Here is a 5,650-nt window from a genome sequence, read left to right on the forward strand (position 1 = left end):
CTCTTTTGTGGTATTATTTTACTGAGTTAAAGTGAATTAAGACTGCTTCTGAGAAGAAAGTGCACATACTCTATGAAGTAAATTTGAGTTGAGGAACAAAAGGTGAAAGAACTACGTAATTAGACATTTTGTAGGACCTGAGAGTCAGCAGCCAGCCTCTCACTTGGCTCCAGATACCCGTGACCGAGTTGGGCTTGGGCTTACCAGGGCTGCGATGTGCTCATGCCAGGCACTCGTTATGACAGCTTAGTTTAATTTGGGTGAGCCCTGTGGTCTTGAAAGTATACGTTCCAACCCCCTTTGACAGCTCATTACTATTGAGCTTTATGACAACATCATTGTTGAGGTGTCTTTTCCCAACAGTCTCACCATCAACCAGAGAAATGCCAGTGCTTCATTAAGGTTTCTGTTAGCATGGGCAAAATTCAGTGAATGTCCCCAGTCGATTGCAGTAATCAGCTGGTGCGTTACTAGCAATGAGTTTCCTGCATTAGGGTAGTTTAAGAATCTTGCACAAGGTAGTGCTTGAGAAATGTGAAATTAATTTTCAGTATTAATTAAAATTCAAATCAGTGTCAATGGAAAGTTTCCAGTGTAAGCTGAAAATGAATGAAGCTCCAGTATAAGTAGAAAGCCTCGACATCAGACATTTGTCTTCGTGGGCCTGCCTCTGATCTGAAAGTCCTTCCTGACTGTGCGGGTCCCCTGCGTTCACCTGCCTCCCTGAGGTAGAGACTCCGAGTGTGCTCTCTCAGCCTGTCTGCGAGCCCGTCGAGGCAGGAAAATGGCGCTCGGCTCTTTCCGTCAGCCGTCCTCAGCTGGTGCAGGTAGGCCCAGTGTTGTCTAGCCTTGGGGGCAGAGATCTGTCTTGAGACAGGGCCTCTTGTGTGTCAGGGCAGTCTTTGGAGCAGTTTGTAGCTGTGATTTCTTTATGTAAAGCCTCCAGGCGTGAATGGAGCTGGTCTGGAGATTGCATTTGCTGTCTAGGTTTTGTTTTTCTCATAAGTGCTTTTTCTGCTTAAACCAGTCAGAGTGAGTGCACTCACTTGTAACCAAGAATAAGTCTATTCCTGGAACTGAAAGTGACAGATCTTAAAAGAGGGAGGAGGGAGGGCCTACTGTCCTAGGTTAGTGGGTGAATTGATGAACTTAGTTGTTTAGTAGCAAAACATTCTGCTAAACTGTTACTGTTTAAGGTCCTGACTGAACTGGTGTTGACTGAAGGACAGGGAGTCTGCTGGGTGTGGCTGTGCTGGTCGTCTGCTGAGGCAGTTGTGGTGGTGCCAGGCCTCGTGGGGTCACTGTGTGTGTTGACTAGGTGGCTCTGCTCAAAACAGAGGTGAGTGATCATACCCACTTCTTAGGGTTGTCAGGAAGGCTAAGCAAGCCATACATGGGGAGCTGCAGAGCTTTGTGCGAGAGCTGGACAGTCAGACTGACGGGAGCTGATTGGAAAGCAGGGTGAAGAAGAAAGTATGGCCTTGCCAAGAGAAGCTTTCCCAGACTCTGGCTTGCAGTCCGAGTTGGTTGAGAGTTGCATGCTTAGAGTCCTGCTGGTTTGGGAAAATCTACCAGAACAGCTTCAGCCAAGAGCCCAGCAGCTGGCAGCCTTAGCAGTTGAGACTGGAGAAATGGGGTTAAAGGCATTCTTTCCCACTTCAAGCGATGGTTTGAATTGCCCCAAGACACTGGCCACTGAGGTCCAGGAGGAACTGGACAGCCCAGGATCAGCTGCTGTAAGACAGAGCACTTGGACGAGAGCTCGTCCAGGGAAGCCCTTGCTTGCTCAGGCAGGCCTGGGGTGTGAGGTCTCTCCTGGTCCTCTCCAGCCATGGCGTGTTGGGTCTGTGTCCAGGGCAGCTGGCCTCGCTCTCTAGCAGATGCTGTGGCACAGAGGCCACGTCTGCCCCGAGAAGACGCCTCACCCCGAGACCGCATTGAAGTCGACTGCAAGAGGCTGGAGTCCCCTTCCTCAGCCCAGGGTGAGTGCTGTTAAGCCAGCGTGGGAGGATGGACGTGTGCTTTGTGGGGAGCCAGAAAGGTCGGCTGTGGCAGACACTGTCCAGCACAGCACCTGTTCCCAAGCTCCTCCCATTCTTAGGCTTCTGTTTTAAAGGCCGAGAGACTGAACTTCTAATGTGGAACTAGGGGTGGCCCCATGTTTGGCCAGTGAGCTGTAAGTGGCAGTTGAGGTAGTTTTAGAAATGCTTTTCATGTTTCCAGTTAAACCAGGGCAGCCCTTCAGTGAACTTGAGGCCAACATGCTAAGCATGGTGGGGAGGGGAGTTCTGGTCACAGGCAGCGAGGGGCTGCCACAGTCCTGGGTGCAGGTCTCGTGGGGGAAAACAGAGGGAACCCCTGGACCCGTGGGCTCTCAGCTGCTTGCAGGCAGAGTCACCTCTTGCTGATAGTTTGTCTGTGTCCCAAAATGTGTGTGATATGTTCAAAAGCTGGGGGAAATTACTTTGTAGACAATTAAAAACTAGTGAGTATAAAACCTCACAGACTTCCTTTCTTATAGTCTGCCTTCTTAGTCATCCGTACCTAAAGGAGAATTCAGTTCTTCATTGTGTTTCAACAAGCATTTCTTTGTGAGTTGCTATGTATATATTGCTAATTGCTTTTAGCACTGAGAATGAAAAAGATGAACAAGGGAATAATACTTTCAAAGAGTTCATAGTTTATTTTAGAGAAGCAAAAGCAAGGTGAAAGGTGAAACAGGCTAACGTGAGAGATGTCCCTTGACTGAGCTCTTTGGGGTCAGTGGCACTTTATCTCCAGTCCCAGCGTCTGGCACGCACAAGGTGGACAATAAATGAGCAGTGAGTCCGCTGCCTGCGTGTCGAATACCGAGGTCACAGATGACTGGGCAGCTCAGTTAGGTGTGGTTAGGTGCAGCATGGCCATAAACATGAGGGGATGTGTGCTGGGGCTGCAGGCAGAGCAGGCTTTGCCCTGGGGAGAGGCGAGGTGGCTGCTTTCCAGGCAGAACTGCAGGGGAGGGACGGAGGAGGGACAGTGCGACCCCACCTGTCTTCGCTGCGGCCTGCTGACGCAAGGCTAGTTCTGATGGCACGTCCCTGCTCAAGAGTATTCCCTCCACCACCGCCGCCATGGTTTTTAGAATAAATTTTTCATTTTAGATGTACACTTTACCGTGACAGTAGCAGAGTTCCCTTCTGCACCCCTCGCTTCCCCTGTTAATGACACCCTACCTCAGTGTGGCACGTTTGTCACAATGAGCTGCATATACACATACATGTTACATACACATACATATACATATACACATTAGCATATACTTGTAGAACACATAGTATTAGCGTATTATGTACTTTACTCAGATTTCTCTAGTTTTCAGCCAAAGTCCTTTTTCTGTTTTGGGATCCCGTTCAGGATTCCTCATTATGTTTAGTAGTTTTATCTTCTTAGGCTCATCTTGGTTGTGACTGTTCCTCAGACTCTGCTTGATTTTTGATGACCTTGACAGTTTTGAGTACTGGTCAGGTGTTTCGTAGATCACCCCTCAAATGGGATTTGTTGACTGTCCTCATGGTTAAGGCTGGGGCGATGTTTCAGGGAGAGGAAGGGAGGTGGAGTGCATTCCCATCACTTTATATTGGGGTGCACACTGTGAACAGGACTTGTCGTGATGATGTTTTTTCATCTCCTGGCTGAGGTTGTGCTTGCCAGGCCTCCCCACTGTGAAGTGACTCCTTTCTTTCCTTTGCTCCTCTGGAGGAAAGTTGCTGTGCCCAGCCCACGCTTCAGGAGCAGGAGTGTTCCACCTCCTTAGAGTGGAGTAGCTTTTTTGAGCTCTGCATGGAAGATTTCCTGTTACCTGTTCAGCCATTTATATCAGTATGAGCACATGAATATTCCACTTTGGGTTATAATCCAGTAGTCCTTTGTGGTGTTGCTCACATGGTTCAGCCTTGGCTATTGGAAGCTCTTGTGGTTGGCATCTGTACCCCTGTGGCTTTGACATCCCTTTGCTGGATGGTGTTTGTTTTTGTTTCTTTAGCACTTCCTCACTTTCTAGAATTGCAAGATCTTCCAGGCTCATCTTGTCTACTTCCTGCCCCAGTCCTAGATTCAGCCATGGTTCCTTTATTAAAGAGTGGGGTTAGGATCCATAATCTGGGCATCAGGTGTGCTTATTGCTATTGGGATGTCACTGTGACTTGGCCCTCTCAGCTGATAGAGCAAGGAAGTATATATGGATGGATATGTAACCATGTGTATGTGTATTAAGGTGAACACAAGTTCATACTGATGTCTGATCTGGCCATTCTAGCCTCCTCCACTTGCTCAGCTGAAACCCCCCAGTGCCATGGGGAGAAGCTCCCACTTCTGCCATCTACTCAGTGGTTCAGTTCCAGTATACACATGCAGCACTTTGAGAATTGTTAGTCCATGCCCTTGTGGGAAACAGCCCTATCAACCGGAGTCCAGTGCTCTGTGCACTGTTTATCATGCCCTTAGCCTACAGACTCCCATGTGTTTCCAAAGTTACTTAGCACTGTTTCCCGGCCCCCGCCTTCAGCAGTACTGTTTTATGTATTTGTAATACATTTAGATGTATTTGCCACATTCTACTTTTCATCCTAGGATTACCCAGCCTGTTAAATGAGTTATTGAACATGTACATACATTAAGGCTTACTCTTCAGGCTGTGAAGTTTTATGGATTCTGACAAATGCTTAATATTTTGTGTTCATCATCACACTATCACACAGAATGGTTTCACTGCCCTGAAAAACATGCCCTGTGCTGCACTTCCTCAGATTTCTCCCTCCCCGATCCCTGGCAGCTACTGCCCTGTTTCTTGTCTCCTTACTTTCGCCGTTTCCAGAAGATCATGTCATGAAATTGTATGGTGCGCAGCCTTGTCAGACTGGCCACTGGCCCTCCTTCAGGCAGCATGGTGTACGCCAGTCATCCGGGGGTTTCTGTCCCTGGATAGCTCCTTTTATTCCGTTACCTGGATGTACCAGTTTGTTTGTCCGCTCCCCTGCTGAAGGACACCTTCCAGGTCTGGGCGACCAGGAATCAGTGAATAATGGCACGCGTGTTAGTGTGCAGGTTTTCACGCACGTAAGTTTGTCTGCTCGTGTGAAGCTGGATTGCATGGCAGGCTGTTCAGTTTTGCATCCCCTGGACCCGCACACTCTCCCTGGGCTGACTACTTTTGTGACTCATAAGCATTCTCAAATCTCGCCCTTCTTCAGGGGAAAAATGTGAAACCCTTAAATTTGAACTCCCCCTGCTGCTCCCAGCGCCCCTCCTCTTCCTTCTTTTCACAGCGGACTTCTCACAGAGTCACCTGCCCTCTGCTGCCACCTCCTTCCTTTTATCACCACCTCAGTTCAGCCCACACTCTGGGAACGGGGGCTGTGACGGTTACAAAATAGACCTCTGTTTTCACCAGGCTTCCTCTTGGCCACTCTGCTGCAGATCGCTGTGTCCCACATCTCACGGAATCTGCTCCGTCCTCTTCTTTGACCTTTTATGGCATCTGACACCATTAGCCACTCCTTCTTGAGGCCGGTGACCACTCTTCCTGTTAGTGTTTTCCTTTCTCTTACCCTTCATCCTCTTCCTAGGTGTTCTTAGCTCCTCTCCTGGCCTGGAGTTTCTTCTGTGGCTG

Source organism: Budorcas taxicolor, chromosome 13 (assembly GCF_023091745.1).
Source record: "Budorcas taxicolor isolate Tak-1 chromosome 13, Takin1.1, whole genome shotgun sequence".
Classification (NCBI taxonomy): domain Eukaryota; kingdom Metazoa; phylum Chordata; class Mammalia; order Artiodactyla; family Bovidae; genus Budorcas; species Budorcas taxicolor.